Here is an 18673-nt window from a genome sequence, read left to right as displayed (position 1 = left end):
CCTGGCTCATCAACCTAATAAATCCTCGTACATGAAGGCCTGGGAGACTGAACTGCCATTTAACATGACGATAGAGCAGTGGCAGACTTCCTTCTCCAGAGCCTTTAAAGGCATTAAAAATGTTTCATTAATAGAGGCTGACGTTAAGGTCCTCACCAGGTGGTATCTAACCCCCGCTAGACTCTCCTTGATGTTCCCCTCAGCTGACCCCTGCTGCTTCAGGGGGTGTCTCCTGACGGGGACCATGGCCCACATTTGGTGGGAATGCCCCAGAATTAGGCCATTCTGGACCAAAGTCCTATCCTTAATAAAGACTGTCACTACCCATGTTATCCCGAGAAGTCCTGCCATTGCACTACTTAATGCTAACCTCCCTGGGATTCCGAAATACTCTCGTAAACTAATTCACTTTATATTACTGGGAGCCAAATTGACAATAGCCAAAGCTTGGAAACTCCCTAAAGTTTCCTTTGCAGCCGCAGTCAAAAAAATCTCTGGGATTATGGTGCAGGAGAAACTTTCCGGAATCCTTCTAGACACTACGGCTCAGTTTGAAGCTACGTGGGAGCCTTGGGCTCACCATGTGGGCATTTCGCTAATCCCGGGTGTCCCACCCTAGTTCCCTGGATTACCCTCGATAGTAATGGACGCTCAACTGCGGACACGCTTCCCCTCCCCCCCCCCCTTTTTTTTATTCCTTCCTTCCTTTTCCTCTCCCCTCTCACCCCCTGTCCACAGGTTCAGAAGCCTGTTGTTTTTGTTTCAGTTGAGTCTCAGTGGGTTGCTTCAATTTCAAAGACTTGCTCGGTTTTCCTATTTTTTCCTGCAATGTTTTATGCTACTGTTGAACCGAGGTGCGGGCAATGCTCTCACACCACTTTTATGATACCTCTCCATTTGGATCCAGGAGACCTCCTCCTCATGGGGGGATAGCGTTGGTTACCAAGTGTCCCCTCCTCCGCACAGTGTGCTCCCAGTCGGGGTGCGGGGGAGGACTAGCTAGTGTTTTCCAGATTAGACCTCGCTTCTCCCTAAAGCTAGCTAGTAAACGTCTCCTATGAAGTGTGTCTATGCTGCACATCCTGGACGGTATACTAGGTCACCCCTGATACGTTTCTCTTGCAATGTATGTTACCTGTTTCGAGTATGTATGTTCACTTGATGTATACTGTTTGGTCTAAATTCTCATGATTGTCAAAACCAATAAAAATCTTTGAAAGTGAAGTCCTATAATAATATACGAAGCCCTAGAATAATATACGAGTTACTGAGTCTTAGAATAATATAGACGTTACTGAGTCCTACAAATATATAGAGGTTACTGAGTCCTAGAATAATATACAAAGTCCTAGAATAATATACAAGATACTGAGTCCTAGAATAAAATACAAAGTCTTAGAATAATATAGAAGTTAATGAGTCCTAGACTAATATATGAAGTCCTATAATAATATACGAAGCCCTAGAATAATATACGAGTTACTGAGTCTTAGAATAATATAGAAGTTACTGAGTCCCAGAATAATATAGAGGTTACTGAGTCCTAGAATAATATACAAAGTCCTAGAATAATATAGAAGTTATTGAGTCCTAGAATGTTATACAAGTTACTGAGTCCTAGAATAATACATGAAGTCCAAAAAAATACAAGTTACTGAGTCTTAGAATAATATACGAAGTCCTAGAATAATATACAAAGTCCTAGAATAATATAGAGTTACTAAGCCCTAGAATAATATACATGTTACTGAGTCCTAGACTAATATACTTGTTATTGAGTCTTAGAATAATATACAAAGTCCTGTAATAATATAAGAATTACTGTGTCCTAGAAAAAATTTACGATTTACTGAGTCCAGGAATAATATCCGAGTTACTTAGTCTTTGAATAATATACAAAGTCCTAGAATAATGTACACGTTACTGAGTCCGAGTATAATATAGGAGTTACTGACTCCTAGAATAATATACGAAGTCCTAGAATAATATGCAATGTTCTTGAATAATATAGAAGTTACCGAGTCCTATAATGATATACGAAGTCCAAGAATAATATATGAGTTACTGAGTTTTAGAATAATGTACAAAGTCCTACAATAATATAAGAGTTACTGAATCCTAGAATAATATACGAGTTACTGAGTCCTAGAATAATATACAAAGTCCCAGAATAATATAGGAGTTAAGGAGTCCTAGAACTGATTGACCCTTGGCTTGTTCCTTGACAACTCTACTGCCTAATCCCAACCTGCAACTACTCGTTACCGACCTTTTGGCTTGTTTACTGACCAAGCTGCTGTTTAATCCTTATCTGCTCATCCGCTACTGGAATCAAGCTTGCTCACACCCTGTTAGGGTAAACCTGAGTAATGCGACCTGGTACTAGCATGCAGCTAAATCCATCTCCACCATCAGGAGCTCTGGTGAACACCGGCTACTACTTAGAATCCGCACCTCAGGTGAGCCTGTGTCATCTGCCAGAGAGACTGCCTGTGCACCTATCCTGCTGTTCGGTGGTTTTCCTGCAACTGCTATATCAATTGATCTTCAAGCCCGACACCTGATCGTGACAGCTAGGGTAATATACAAAGTCGTAGAATAATATTGGAGTTACTGAGTCCTAGAATACTATATGAAGTCCTAGAAGAATATATAAGTTACAGAGTCCTAGAATGTTATATGAGTTACTGAGTCTTAGAATAATATACGAAGCCCTAGAATAATATACAAGTTACTGAATCCTAGAATAATATACAAGATACTGAGTCCTAGAATAAAATACAAAGTCTTAGAATAATATAGAAGTTAATGAGTCCTAGACTAATATATGAAGTCCTATAATAATATACGAAGCCCTAGAATAATATACGAGTTACTGAGTCTTAGAATAATATAGAAGTTACTGAGTCCCAGAATAATATAGAGGTTACTGAGTCCTAGAATAATATACAAAGTCCTAGAATAATATAGAAGTTATTGAGTCCTAGAATATTATACAAGTTACTGAGTCCTAGAATAATACACGAAGTCCAAAAAAATACAAGTTACTGAGTCTTAGAATAATATACGAAGTCCTAGAATAATATACAAAGTCCTAGAATAATATAGAGTTACTAAGCCCTAGAATAATATACATGTTACTGAGTCCTAGAATAATATACAAGTTAATGAGTCCTAGAATAATATACAAAGTCCTAGAATAACATACAATTTACTGAGTTCTAGAATAATATGCAAAGTCCCAGAATAATATATGAGTTACTGAGTCCTAGACTAATATACTTGTTATTGAGTCTTAGAATAATATACAAAGTCCTGTAATAATATAAGAATTACTGTGTCCTAGAAAAAATGTACGATTTACTGAGTCCAGGAATAATATCCGAGTTACTTAGTCTTTGAATTAAATACAAAGTCCTAGAATAATGTACACGTTACTGAGTCGGAGTATAATATAGGAGTTACTGACTCCTAGAATAATATACGAAGTCCTAGAAAAAAAAACAGTCCTAGAATAATATACAAGTTACTGAGTCCTAGAATAATATATGAAGTCCTAGAATAATATGCAATGTTCTAGAATAATATAGAAGTTACCGAGTCCTATAATAATATACGAAGTCCAAGAATAATATATGAGTTACTGAGTTTTAGAATAATATACAAAGTCCTACAATAATATAAGAGTTACTGAATCCTAGAATAATATACGAGTTACTGAGTCCTAGAATAATATACAAAGTCCCAGAATAATATAGGAGTTAAGGAGTCCTAGAACTGATTGACCCTTGGCTTGTTCCTTGACAACTCTACTGCCTAATCCCAACCTGCAACTACTCGTTACCGACCTTTTGGCTTGTTTACTGACCAAGCTCCTGTTTAATCCTTATCTGCTCATCCGCTACTGGAATCAAGCTTGCTCACACCCTGGTAGGGTAAACCTGAATAATGCGACCTGGTAAGGGCATGCAGCTAAATCCATCTCCACCATCAGGAGCTCTGGTGAACACCGGCTTCTACTTAGAATCCGCACCTCAGGTGAGCCTGTGTCATCTGCCAGAGAGACTGCCTGTGCACCTATCCTGCTGTTCGGTGGTTTTCCTGCAACTGCTATATCAATTGATCTTCAAGCCCGACACCTGATCGTGACAGCTAGGGTAATATACAAAGTCGTAGAATAATATTGGAGTTACTGAGTCCTAGAATACTATATGAAGTCCGAGAAGAATATATAAGTTACAGAGTCCTAGAATGTTATATGAGTTACTGAGTCTTAGAATAATATACGAAGCCCTTGAATAATATACAAGTTACTGAATCCTAGAATAAAATACAAGATACTGAGTCCTAGAATAAAATACAAAGTCCTAGAATAATATAGAAGTTACTGAGTCCTAGACTAATATACGAAGTCCTATAATAATATACGAAGCCCTAGAATAATATACGAGTTACTGAGTCTTAGAATAATATAGAAGTTACTGAGTCCTACAATTATATAGAGGTTACTGAGTCCTAGAATAATATACAAAGTCCTAGAATAATATACAAGATACTGAGTCCTAGAATAAAATACAAAGTCTTAGAATAATATAGAAGATAATGCGTCCTAGACTAATATATGAAGTCCTATAATAATATACGAAGCCTTAGAATAATATACGAGTTACTGAGTCTTAGAATAATATAGAAGTTACTGAGTCCCAGAATAATATAGAGGTTACTGAGTCCTAGAATAATATACAAAGTCCTAGAATAATATAGAAGTTATTGAGTCCTAGAATATTATACAAGTTACTGAGTCCTAGAATAATACACGAAGTCCAAAAAAATACAAGTTACTGAGTCTTAGAATAATATACGAAGTCCTAGAATAATATACAAAGTCCTAGAATAATATAGAGTTACTAAGCCCTAGAATAATATACATGTTACTGAGTCCTAGAATAATATACAAGTTAATGAGTCCTAGAATACTATATGAAGTCCTAGAAGAATATATAAGTTACAGAGTCCTAGAATGTTATATGAGTTACTGAGTCTTAGAATAATATACGAAGTCCTAGAATAATATACAAAGTCCTAGAATAATATAGAGTTACTAAGCCCTAGAATAATATACATGTTATTGAGTCCTAGAATAATATACAAGTTACTGAGTCCTAGAATAATATACAAAGTCCTAGAATAATATACGATTTACTGAGTTCTAGAATAATATGCAAAGTCCCAGAATAATATATGAGTTACTGAGTCCTAGACTAATATACTTGTTATTGAGTCTTAGAATAATATACAAAGTCCTGTAATAATATAAGAATTACTGTGTCCTAGAAAAAATTTACGATTTACTGAGTCCAGGAATAATATCCGAGTTACTTAGTCTTTGAATAATATACAAAGTCCTAGAATAATGTACACGTTACTGAGTCCGAGTATAATATAGGAGTTACTGACTCCTAGAATAATATATGAAGTCCTAGAAAAAAAAACAGTCCTAGAATAATATACAAGTTACTGAGTCCTAGAATAATATATGAAGTCCTAGAATAATATGCAATGTTCTTGAATAAAATAGAAGTTACCGAGTCCTATAATAATATACGAAGTCCAAGAATAATATATGAGTTACTGAGTTTTAGAATAATGTACAAAGTCCTACAATAATATAAGAGTTACTGAATCCTAGAATAATATACGAGTTACTGAGTCCTAGAATAATATCCAAAGTCCCAGAATAATATAGGAGTTAAGGAGTCCTAGAACTGATTGACCCTTGGCTTGTTCCTTGACAACTCTACTGCCTAATCCCAACCTGCAACTACTCATTACCGACCTTTTGGCTTGTTTACTGACCAAGCTGCTGTTTAATCCTTATCTGCTCATCCGCTACTGGAATCAAGCTTGCTCACACCCTGGTAGGGTAAACCTGAGTAATGCGACCTGGTACTAGCATGCAGCTAAATCCATCTCCACCATCAGGAGCTCTGGTGAACACCGGCTACTACTTAGAATCCGCACCTCAGGTGAGCCTGTGTCATCTGCCAGAGAGACTGCCTGTGCACCTATCCTGCTGTTCGGTGGTTTTCCTGCAACTGCTATATCAATTGATCTTCAAGCCCGACACCTGATCGTGACAGCTAGGGTAATATACAAAGTCGTAGAATAATATTGGAGTTACTGAGTCCTTGAATACTATATGAAGTCCTAGAAGAATATATAAGTTACAGAGTCCTAGAATGTTATATGAGTTACTGAGTCTTAGAATAATATACGAAGCCCTAGAATAATATACAAGTTACTGAATCCTAGAATAATATACAAGTTAATGAGTCCTAGAATACTATATGAAGTCCTAGAAGAATATATAAGTTACAGAGTCCTAGAATGTTATATGAGTTACTGAGTCTTAGAATAATATACGAAGTCCTAGAATAATATACAAAGTCCTAGAATAATATAGAGTTACTAAGCCCTAGAATAATATACATGTTATTGAGTCCTAGAATAATATACAAGTTACTGAGTCCTAGAATAATATACAAAGTCCTAGAATAATATACGATTTACTGAGTTCTAGAATAATATGCAAAGTCCCAGAATAATATATGAGTTACTGAGTCCTAGACTAATATACTTGTTATTGAGTCTTAGAATAATATACAAAGTCCTGTAATAATATAAGAATTACTGTGTCCTAGAAAAAATTTACGATTTACTGAGTCCAGGAATAATATCCGAGTTACTTAGTCTTTGAATAATATACAAAGTCCTAGAATAATGTACACGTTACTGAGTCCGAGTATAATATAGGAGTTACTGACTCCTAGAATAATATATGAAGTCCTAGAAAAAAAAACAGTCCTAGAATAATATACAAGTTACTGAGTCCTAGAATAATATATGAAGTCCTAGAATAATATGCAATGCTCTTGAATAAAATAGAAGTTACCGAGTCCTATAATAATATACGAAGTCCAAGAATAATATATGAGTTACTGAGTTTTAGAATAATGTACAAAGTCCTACAATAATATAAGAGTTACTGAATCCTAGAATAATATACGAGTTACTGAGTCCTAGAATAATATCCAAAGTCCCAGAATAATATAGGAGTTAAGGAGTCCTAGAACTGATTGACCCTTGGCTTGTTCCTTGACAACTCTACTGCCTAATCCCAACCTGCAACTACTCGTTACCGACCTTTTGGCTTGTTTACTGACCAAGCTGCTGTTTAATCCTTATCTGCTCATCCGCTACTGGAATCAAGCTTGCTCACACCCTGGTAGGGCAAACCTGAGTAATGCGACCTGGTACTAGCATGCAGCTAAATCCATCTCCACCATCAGGAGCTCTGGTGAACACCGGCTACTACTTAGAATCCGCACCTCAGGTGAGCCTGTGTCATCTGCCAGAGAGACTGCCTGTGCACCTATCCTGCTGTTCGGTGGTTTTCCTGCAACTGCTATATCAATTGATCTTCAAGCCCGACACCTGATCGTGACAGCTAGGGTAATATACAAAGTCGTAGAATAATATTGGAGTTACTGAGTCCTTGAATACTATATGAAGTCCTAGAAGAATATATAAGTTACAGAGTCCTAGAATGTTATATGAGTTACTGAGTCTTAGAATAATATACGAAGCCCTAGAATAATATACAAGTTACTGAATCCTAGAATAATATACAAGATACTGAGTCCTAGAATAAAATACAAAGTCCTAGAATAATATACAAGTTAATGAGTCCTAGAATAATATACAAAGTCCTAGAATAATATACAATTTACTGAGTTCTAGAATAATATGCAAAGTCCCAGAATAATATATGAGTTACTGAGTCCTAGACTAATATACTTGTTATTGAGTCTTAGAATAATATACAAAGTCCTGTAATAATATAAGAATTACTGTGTCCTAGAAAAAATGTACGATTTACTGAGTCCAGGAATAATATCCGAGTTACTTAGTCTTTGAATTAAATACAAAGTCCTAGAATAATGTACAAGTTACTGAGTCCTAGAATAATATATGAAGTCCTAGAATAATATGCAATGTTCTAGAATAATATAGAAGTTACCGAGTCCTATAATAATATACAAAGTCCAAGAATAATATATGAGTTACTGAGTTTTAGAATAATATACAAAGTCCTACAATAATATAAGAGTTACTGAATCCTAGAATAATATACGAGTTACTGAATCCTAGAATAATATACAAAGTCCCAGAATAATATAGGAGTTAAGGAGTCCTAGAACTGATTGACCCTTGGCTTGTTCCTTGACAACTGTACTGCCTAATCCCAACCTGCAACTACTCGTTACCGACCTTTTGGCTTGTTTACTGACCAAGCTGCTGTTTAATCCTTATCTGCTCATCCGCTACTGGAATCAAGCTTGCTCACACCCTGGTAGGGTAAACCTGAGTAATGCGACCTGGTACTAGCATGCAGCTAAATCCATCTCCACCATCAGGAGCTCTGGTGAACACCGGCTACTACTTAGAATCCGCACCTCAGGTGAGCCTGTGTCATCTGCCAGAGAGACTGCCTGTGCACCTATCCTGCTGTTCGGTGGTTTTCCTGCAACTGCTATATCAATTGATCTTCAAGCCTGACACCTGATCGTGACAGCTAGGGTAATATACAAAGTCGTAGAATAATATTGGAGTTACTGAGTCCTAGAATACTATATGAAGTCCGAGAAGAATATATAAGTTACAGAGTCCTAGAATGTTATATGAGTTACTGAGTCTTAGAATAATATACGAAGCCCTTGAATAATATACAAGTTACTGAATCCTAGAATAATATACAAGATACTGAGTCCTAGAATAAAATACAAAGTCCTAGAATAATATAGAAGTTACTGAGTCCTAGACTAATATACGAAGTCCTATAATAATATACGAAGCCCTAGAATAATATACGAGTTACTGAGTCTTATAATAATATTGAAGTTACTGAGTCCTAGAATAATATAGCGGTTACTGAGTCCTAGAATAATATACAAAGTCCTAGAATAATATAGAAGTTATTGAGTCCTAGAATATTATACAAGTTACTGAGTCCTAGAATAATACACGAAGTCCAAAAAAATTTAAGTTACTGAGTCTTAGAATAATATACGAAGTCCTAGAATAATATACGAGTTACTGAGTCCTAGAATAATATGCGAAGCCCTAGAATAATATACGAGTTACTGAGACCTAGAATACTATACAAAGTCCTAGAATAATATAGAAGTTAATGAGTCCTAGAATATTTTACAAGTTACTGAGTCCTAGAATAATACACGAAGCCCAAAAAAATACAAGTTACTGAGTCTTAGAATAACATACGAAGTCCTAGAATAATATACAAAGTCCTAGAATAATATACGAGTTACTGAGTCCTAGAATAATATGCAAAGCTCTAGAATAATATACAAGTTACTGAGTCCTAGAATAATATAAAAGTTATCGAGTCCTAGAATAATATACAAAGTCCTAGAATAATATACGATTTACTGAGTTCTAGAATAATATGCAAAGTCCCAGAATAATATACGAGTTACTGAGTCCTAGAATAATATACGAAGTCCTAGAATAATATAGGAGTTACTGAGTCCTATAATAGTATGCGAAAGTCTTTGAATAAAATACAAAGTCCTAGAATAATATAGAAGTTACTGAGTCCTAGACTAATATACTTGTTATTGAGTCTTAGAATAATATACAAAGTCCAGTAATAATATAAGAACTACTGTGTCCTAGAAAAAATTTACGATTTACTGAGTCCTAGAATAATATCTGAGTTACCTAGCCTTTGAATAATATACAAAGTCCTATAATAATATACACGTTACTGAGTCTGAGTATAATATAGGAGTTACTGACTCCTAGAATAATATACGAAGTCCTTGAAAAAAACAGTCCTATAATAATATACAAGTTACTGAGTCCTAGAATAATATATGAAGTGCTAGAATAATATGCAATGTTCTAGAATAATATAGAATTTACCGAGTCCTAGAATAATATATGAGGTCCAAGAATAATATATGAGTTACTGAGTTTTAGAGTAATATACAAAGTCCTACAATAATATGCGAGTTACTGAATCCTAGCTTAATATACGAGTTACTGAGTCCTAGAATAATATATGAAGTCCTAGAATAATATAAGAGTTACTGAATCCTAGAATAATATGCAAAGCCCTAGAATAATTTACGAGTTACTGAGTCTTAGAATAATATACGAAGTCCCAGAATAATATAGGAGTGAAGTAGTCCTAGAACTGATTGACCCTTGTTCCTTGACTACTCTACTGCCTAATCCAAACCTGCAACTACTCGTTACCGACCTTTTGGCTTGTTTACTGACCAAGCTGCTGTTTAATCCTTATCTGCTCATCCGCTACTGGAATCAAGCTTGCTCACACCCTGGTAGGGTAAAACTGAGTAATGCGACCTGGTGCTAGCATGCAGTTAAATCCATCTCCACCATCAGGAGCTCTGGTGAACACCGGCTACTACTTAGAATCCGCACCTCAGGTGAGCTTGTATAATCTGCCAGAGAGACTGCCTGTGCACCTATCCTACTGTTCGTTGGTATTCCTGCAACTGCTATATCAATTGATCTTCAAGCCCGACACCTGATCGTGACACCTAGGGTAATATACGAAGTTGCAGAATAATATTGGAGTTACTGAGTCCTAGACTACTATATGAAGTAATAGAAGAATATACAAGTTACAGAGTCCTAGAATGTTATATGAGTTACTGAGTCTTAGAATAATGGTCTTCGAAAAAATGGTAGCCGTTCAGAAGTGAGGCTTGATTTGGCCGCAATGTCGACCTCGACCTCTTTCGAACGGAATCGAGGCTTGGTTCAGTTGTGACACTATTTAATGAGATGGACCAGCATATCACCTGTGCCCCAGGAGGATGTAAGTTTTTTACGAAACATGTCGGGCTGTTTGTGCTGATACCACCACGCTTAGAATATTCCCTAGTACGGGTGTATATTTATTCTTAATTTTAACCGTTTTTTTATGCATATTTTTTATTTGTTAGAATCGGACCTATTCGGTCATGCCTTTGATTTGTCGTGTATATATATTTTTTTCATTAATAAAATTGTCATCTGCTTAACGGTACGTTCACGATCGGAGTCCTCTTTTGTTTTTCCCTTCCCTTCGCTCGTGTCCGGGAGGCCCGAGTGTTTTGTGTTTCACTACAGGTTTGCGCATTGAAAAACCTTGGCATCCGACGATTCGCTGGGGAGCTTTAGATAACTCCAGGCATACAGGGAGATCGGACGGCCACTTTGCCCTTCTCTACGGTGACCGAGAGGAGAAGCAGGACGTACGACGGTTTCCGGAACTTTTCGATCTAGGCTGGTTACGTTCGAATGATCCACATCTATCCATGCCCTCAGTAGTACACCGGAACGGAATACACACAAAAGAACCCCGCAGAGGGCTGTCTGCTCGCGCTAACGACCGCTGGTTTGGAGTCCACCCATTGCGGTAAAAGTCAAACCTTTTTCAGATCTGGATGTGATAGTGGCAAAGTCAGGAAGATTCCACTGTATTCGTAAAAAGGATTGATTTTCCTGTTCGCTGGCTTCTTTTTGGAACTAAGATTCCCTGATTACAAAGACTCCTTTTTTTCTTGATTGAATTTTACACAGGATGTTTTTTTGATTTGCATTTTTGCATTTGTGATTTGTATTGAGTTTTTCACTTCAATTTTCACATATATTTAGCGCAACTTTATGTATAATTTTTCTGATTTGACCCATATTTTGATATTAGATGGTTTTTAGTTGCAGCTCTCAGGTTTGCCCCAAGCCCCATATTTTTGTTTTGTTTTTATAGTATTTGGGTAATATCGTTATGTTTGCAGCTGGGGATATGCACTTTTCGAAATTGGTGCTCTGTTAAAGATTGGTGTACTCTGTAGCACATTTTTAGATTCATACACTTTTTTTGATACACGTAATTACAGGATTGTAGTACACATTCAATAGATAATATAGATTAATTATTTTTTATTTAAGACACACAAGGAATTGTATCATTATGGATGTTTTTGAATATAGATCCGCTAGGGTCATTAAAAAAGATGGAGTATTTGAGGATAGGGAACCAGAGGGAGACCTTGGAGGTTTGTTTATGAGATTAAAAAATGTAATGATCTCTGAAATCCATACTCAATGGGATATAGCACTCTTAGAACAATATGTGGCAGAATCCATGGTCCCACGTAGTTTGAGGTGGGATGTAGGCCCCCAAAAAGATGAGACAGACCTTGAGGATTGGTTTAAATACTTTAATGTAGCTGGGGTTCGATTCCTCATTTTTCTAACACAAAGGAAGAATAATAAACGGAGTAGTTTAGACACAGAAATTTAACTAATTAAGGATAAACTTTTGCCTCACATTGGGAGTGAGGAGTACAAAGAAAGATTTGCTAGCCTGAAAAAATTATTAGAGAAGGAGGAGGTTGAACAAAAGAATAAGAAAAGGAAAAAATATAATAGGGATGTAGGAGACTAAAAAAGTGGTTTAGTTTTCGAATGGCAAAGTAAAATTATTAATAACGAAGTGGAACCTATGCTCTGTTCAGAAATTTCAGAACCCTCTACGTCTAGTATAAATCAGGGCAATACTAGTCGGACCAAAAAAACAGATAATAACCAGTACAGACCCCCACCAAGTCAATCCCAACAACAGGATAGTAATAGGAGGGTGTCTTATAGATCCCCTGAGAGATACTATAAACCATCTCAATTGAGACCAAAAACTCCAGGATACCCCCCAAAGAACCCCGGAAAGAAATCCCCTTACTGGAAACCAAAAAATAGGAAGCCCTTTAATGATATAAGGCAAGGGAGTAATTACCCGTACACCGCATTACCGAATGGAGTGTATGGGAATGACTATGTACCATATGGGAACCCAGGCAATGTATATAGGGATGAGAGGTACTTGGAGTATAATGTTCCAATTCAGAATAAATTTCAGGGCATGAACAACCAGGATGAATACTTTGAGAATAGGATGGATCAACCAGGAGAGTATAGAGGACAAAGAGGAAGAGGACGAGAGAGGACTCCGTGGTACCAACCCCCGTATCCTCAAAGAAGGGAATTTGAGTGGGGACCCCCTCAATATCCCTGATGGGACGAACAACAGTCAGAGCAGTGGGGTTTTCCCAGGGTAGAACAAAACTCAGAAAGACCATTAGAACCCAGAGAGGAAAGAGAGGTGGACAGAGATCAAAAAGCAAAACGAAAAAGGGAATAAATGGGGAGGGAATTTTCAATCTCAGTAGTGTCATTCTAACTGAGGCTGAGATTTCCATTCTAGATAAGGGGCTGAAGTTTGCCCCCCCCCCCCCCAAGGCTCTTAATAATTTTGAAACGTATATGGACATACAAAAATACACTAGGAAATTAAATGTTAAAAGGTATATGTTGTCTAATACACAGGAGAGGAATGTGGCTAGCCAGACAGATATTAAGCATTCTGGTTTAAATAATGCATCTCTCTTCAATCCCCCAGGAGGTCTGTCTGCATCTATCAGGGTCTTTAGGGACGTTGTCCTTAGGGACCTTGAATGCTTGAAGATTAAAGAGGCAAAGATGACAAAGGAATTACAATTGGGTTTCATTCAACTCTGTAACCAGAAAAACCTGGTCATTAGGCCCACGGATAAAGGGGGCGGGATAGTAATATTGGATAAGGAGGATTATTTAGCTGAATTTAATAAAATAGTTGGGGATATTGATACATATACACCACTATCTGGTGATCCAAGATTTAAATACAAAAAGGAATTGGAGGATATTGTCAAACAAGGTTTTGAGACAGGTATTGTGAACAAGAAGGAGAAGTCCTTCTTGGTCCCTGTCTCTTCTAGGATACCCATTATGTACTACCTGCCCACCGGGTAGACCTATCATCAGCGGAATTGATTCGCTAACATTAAGAGCAGGGAAGTACATAGACGGGTACCTACAACCTTTAATTAAACTTTTACCAGCCTACATTAAGGATACCCGCCATACTATCAATATCCTTAAGAATTGTCAATATCAGGAGGGTTTTTGGATGGTCACAGCAGATGTGACATCCTTGTATACGGTGATCCCACATGATTGGGGCCTTTGGTCAGTAAGATACTTTTTGGATAAAAACTCAGTTTTGGTAGACAGACAGAAGGATTTCATTATGGAACTTCTAGAATATGCCACTACGCATAATTTTTTCTGGCATGTGGGTGGTTTCTTCCTCCAGAAGAGAGGAGTGGCCATGGGGGCTAAATTCGCCCCCAGTCTGGTGAACCTCTTTATTGGGAAATGGGAGGAGGACATCATCTATTTGGATAAAAGACCAGAACTGGTCCTTTGGGCCAGGTATATAGATGACGTCCTCCTCCTATGGAATGGTTCCTTCGAGTCACTGGAGGGATTCATGATGGAGCTTAATAGGAATGATAGAGGGATTGAATTCAAATATGAAGCGAGTCAACATACCATCAACTTCCTAGATCTTAAAATTTGGAATGAGGGCGATACCCTACTGACAGCCACGTTCTTTATGGACCCTGATCATAATGCATTCATGCCATGGGACAGTTGCCACCATAAGGTGTGGCTACAGTCGGTCCCGAAGAGCCAGTTTATCAGAATAAAGCGCAACTGTTCCCGTGAAGGTGATTTCGATGCGCAGGCTGGTGTCCTTGTGGAAAGATTGCTGGCTAAGGGCTATGATGAACAGAACTTGAAGGAAAAATTGAGGGAAGTGCGGGAGATTGATCGTAGCCTTTTACTCAAAGAAAGAACGGAGGCGGAGAGTAATAATATGAACAGCAATTTTCAATGTCCATTTATCACTAGATTTTCCCAATAACATTTTTCAGTCAAAAAAATTATACGTAAACATTGGCACATAATCAAAAATGACCAGGTTCTGGGTTCATTCCTTCCCGAGAAACCACAAGTGGTATTTAGGGGTGTACCATCTATTAGACATAAAATCGCACCCAATGTGTGCGACCCCCCGACAATTAAACCTATGTTCTTTCAGAACCTAATAGGGTTTTTTAAATGTAATAAGTGTAGTGTATGTTTCATTAATAATATAAAGAAAAAGAAAACAACAGAATTTTGTTCAGGAAATACTAAACAAATTTTCCCTATTAAATAATTTATAACCTGTTCCACGGAGGGAGTGGTATACCTCCTAACTTGTCCCTGTGGGCTCCATTATGTGGGTCGCACATTGCGCTCTCTCCAAGTGAGACTAGGGGAACATCTGGGTAACATTAGAAGGGGATTTAAAGGACACCCAGTCTCAAAACATTACCTGGAGGTACATGGTCGTGATCCCTGGGGAATTCCCTTCTAGGAATCGATAAATTACAGATACCCTGGAGAGGAGGCCCTAAAAAGAGGGCGATTTCAAAACTCGAAATGAGTTGGATATAGAAAAATTAAAAGTCTTAAACCTTTTGGACTCAACGTAGATATAGAGATTAATGCTTTCATAGATAATGCATGAGGGATGTAAAATATAGTTGACATATGATATAAATATGTTTCCTTTTAGGGGGGCGGTAGGTTTTTGTTCTTTTTTCTTCTTTCCTTTACTTGTTCCTGTTCTTTTCTTTTTCGATTAATTAAATGAGAACAGATTATTTTCTTCCATTTAAACTCAACTTTTAAGGAGGATGGTTCTTTAACAGGAATTGGATACTGTGTACCATTCGAATTTGTGTGGTTACACATTTTCCGATATGAGTTTAGTCCACAAGTAAATGGAGCTCGAGTTGAGCTGGGACTGTGTTTCAGACCCGGATCATGTTCGATCTCCACGAAAATGGCGACTGAGTGCGGCCTGTGGTTTGGCCTATTAGGGATTCGATTCATTTCTATGGTCTTCGAAAAAATGGTAGCCGTTCGGAAGTGAGGCTTGGTTCGGCCGTAATGTCGACCTTGACCTCTTTCGAACGGAATCGAGGCTTGGTTTAGTCGTGACGCTATTTAATGTGATGGATCAGCATATCACCTGTGCCCCAGGAGGATGTAAGTTTTTACGAAACATGTCGGGCTGTTTGTGCTGATACCACCACGCTTAGAATATTCCCTAGCATGGGTGTATATTTGTTCTTAATTTTAACCGTTTTTTTATGCATATTTTTTATTTGTTAGAATCGGACCTATTCGGTCATACCTTTGGTCTGTCGTGTACATATATTTTTTTATTAATAAAATTGTCGACTGCTTAATGGTACGTTCACGATCGGAGTCCTCTTTTGTTTTTCCCTTCCCCTAGCTCGCGGCCGGGAGGCCCGAGTGTTTTGTGTTTCACTACAGGTTTGCGCATTGAAAAACCGTGGCATCGGACGATTCGCTGGGGAGCTTTAGATAACTCCAGGCATACAGAGAGAACGGACGGCCACTTTGCCTTTCTCTACGGTGACCGAGAGGAGAAGCAGGATGTACGACGGTTTCCGGAACTTTTCGATCTAGGCTGGTTACCTTCGAATGATCCGCATCTATCCATGCCCTCAGTAGTACACCGGAACGGAATACACGCAAAAGAACCCCACAGAGGGCTGTCTGCTCACACAAACGACTCCGATGGTTTGGAGTCCACCCATTGCGGTAAGAGTCAAACCTTTTTCAGATCTGGATGTGATAGTGGCAAAGTCAGGAAGATTCTACTGTATTCGTAAAAAGGATTGATTTTCCTGTTCGCTGGCTTCTTTTTGGAACTAATGCCGCGTACACACGGTCGAACTTTATGACGTACTTAGTCCGTCATACAATCCGACGGACAATCCGGCGTACTTTCCACTGAACGGACTTGACCACACACGGATACACAAACAGTCCGACGAAAGCTTGCACGATGACGTACAGCACGTACGACGGGACTAGAAACAGGAAGTCCAAGACACAGCAAAGCACCCTTTGGGCTCCTTCTGCTGACTTTGCGTTAGTGGAAGTTTGGTTAGAGACGATTCGCGCTTTTCAGACTTCAGCTTAATTTGTCCGTTTTCTGCGGCGCAGTCTGCCTGTGAGGTTTGTATCTGTCTTTCGGTATGCGTGGATCAGTTGGTACCTGTTATTAGGCGCTTCTGGTCCGCTCGTTTCTGGGTTTCAGATCGTTCTTCATAGGTCTGGCTGTTCTTCAGTGCGTTCAGTTAAGCTTGTTTGTCCAGCCGACCGTTTCAAAGCCATGGAGAGTGGACGTACTCGTTCGCGAGTTTGTGCTATATGGGGGCTTGGTGTTGGGGTTAATACTTTGACCCGAGCCCAGTCTGTGAACAGGGCGAGGAGGAGTTCATGGACAAAGAATTGGTTGCGCCAGCGCGACCAATTCTCGCATATGCCTTTACTCCGTGAGATCCGTGAGAATAATCCTGATGATTTCAGGAATTATCTCAGGATGACGGACCCCGTTTTTCACCGTCTGCTGGCTTTGCTGACCCCTTATATCAGCAGGCAGGATACCTGCATGCGGCAAGCCATCACTCCGGAGCAGAGGCTCGTCACCACGTTGCGCTACTTGGCGACAGGGAGAAGCCTTCAGGACCTCAAGTTCTCTACAGGCATCTCCCCCCAGGCTCTGGGGATCATTATTCCAGAGACCTGTTCTGCCATTATTCGGGTCCTGCAGAAGGAATATATGAAGGTAAGTTTGTTCTTTTAATATTGCATTATATGCATTGTATGTTTGTATTAATTTCATCATGACTTTTAATATCCATGACAGGAATATGATGTGAATGTCCCCTTTATATGAATACATGCAATTGTTTTTTTTGATGTATTTATTTTTTTTTTTTGTGTAATTTTTTTATAGCTTTTACCTTTTTGTGTCCCACGTGCATATTTGCTTTCACTAACGTCCCCAGCATGCAATCCTGGGCCCCTATACACCCACAGCCGAGACTGTTTTTCTCTAATTCATATTGTCAGCTCCATTGTACTGTTTTACTGCCCCCCCACCCTTTTGGAATTGGTTTCAGGGATTGTATACTCATTAATTAGGCCCCCACCCACTCAAATTGGTTACAGGGATTGTATACTCATTAATTAGGCCCCCACCCCATTCAAATTGGTTTCAGGGATTGTATACTCATTAATTAGGCCCCCACCCCACTCAAATTGGTTGCAGGGATTGTATACTCATTAATTAGGCCCCCACCCCACTCAAATTGGTTTCAGGGATTGTATACTCATTAGTTAGGCCCCCACCCCACTCAAATTGGTTGCAGGGATTGTATACTCATTAGTTAGGCCCCCACCCCACTCAAATTGGTTTCAGGGATTGTATACTCATTAATTAGGCCCCCACCCCACTCAAATTGGTTTCAGGGATTGTATACTCATTAATTAGGCCCCCACCCCACTCGAATTGGTTTCAGGGATTGTATACTCATTAATTAGGCCCCCACCCACTCAAATTGGTTACAGGGATTGTATACTCATTAATTAGGCCCCCACCCCATTCAAATTGGTTTCAGGGATTGTATACTCATTAATTAGGCCCCCACCCCACTCAAATTGGTTGCAGGGATTGTATACTCATTAATTAGGCCCCCACCCCACTCAAATTGGTTGCAGGGATTGTATACTCATTAATTAGGCCCCCACCCCACTCACCCACATA

This window comes from Lithobates pipiens, unplaced genomic scaffold, assembly GCF_037356315.1.
Source record: "Lithobates pipiens isolate NorthernLeopardFrog02 unplaced genomic scaffold, aLitPip1_a1.2 Scaffold_68, whole genome shotgun sequence".
Taxonomy (NCBI): domain Eukaryota; kingdom Metazoa; phylum Chordata; class Amphibia; order Anura; family Ranidae; genus Lithobates; species Lithobates pipiens.
This window is presented reverse-complemented; position numbering follows the sequence as displayed.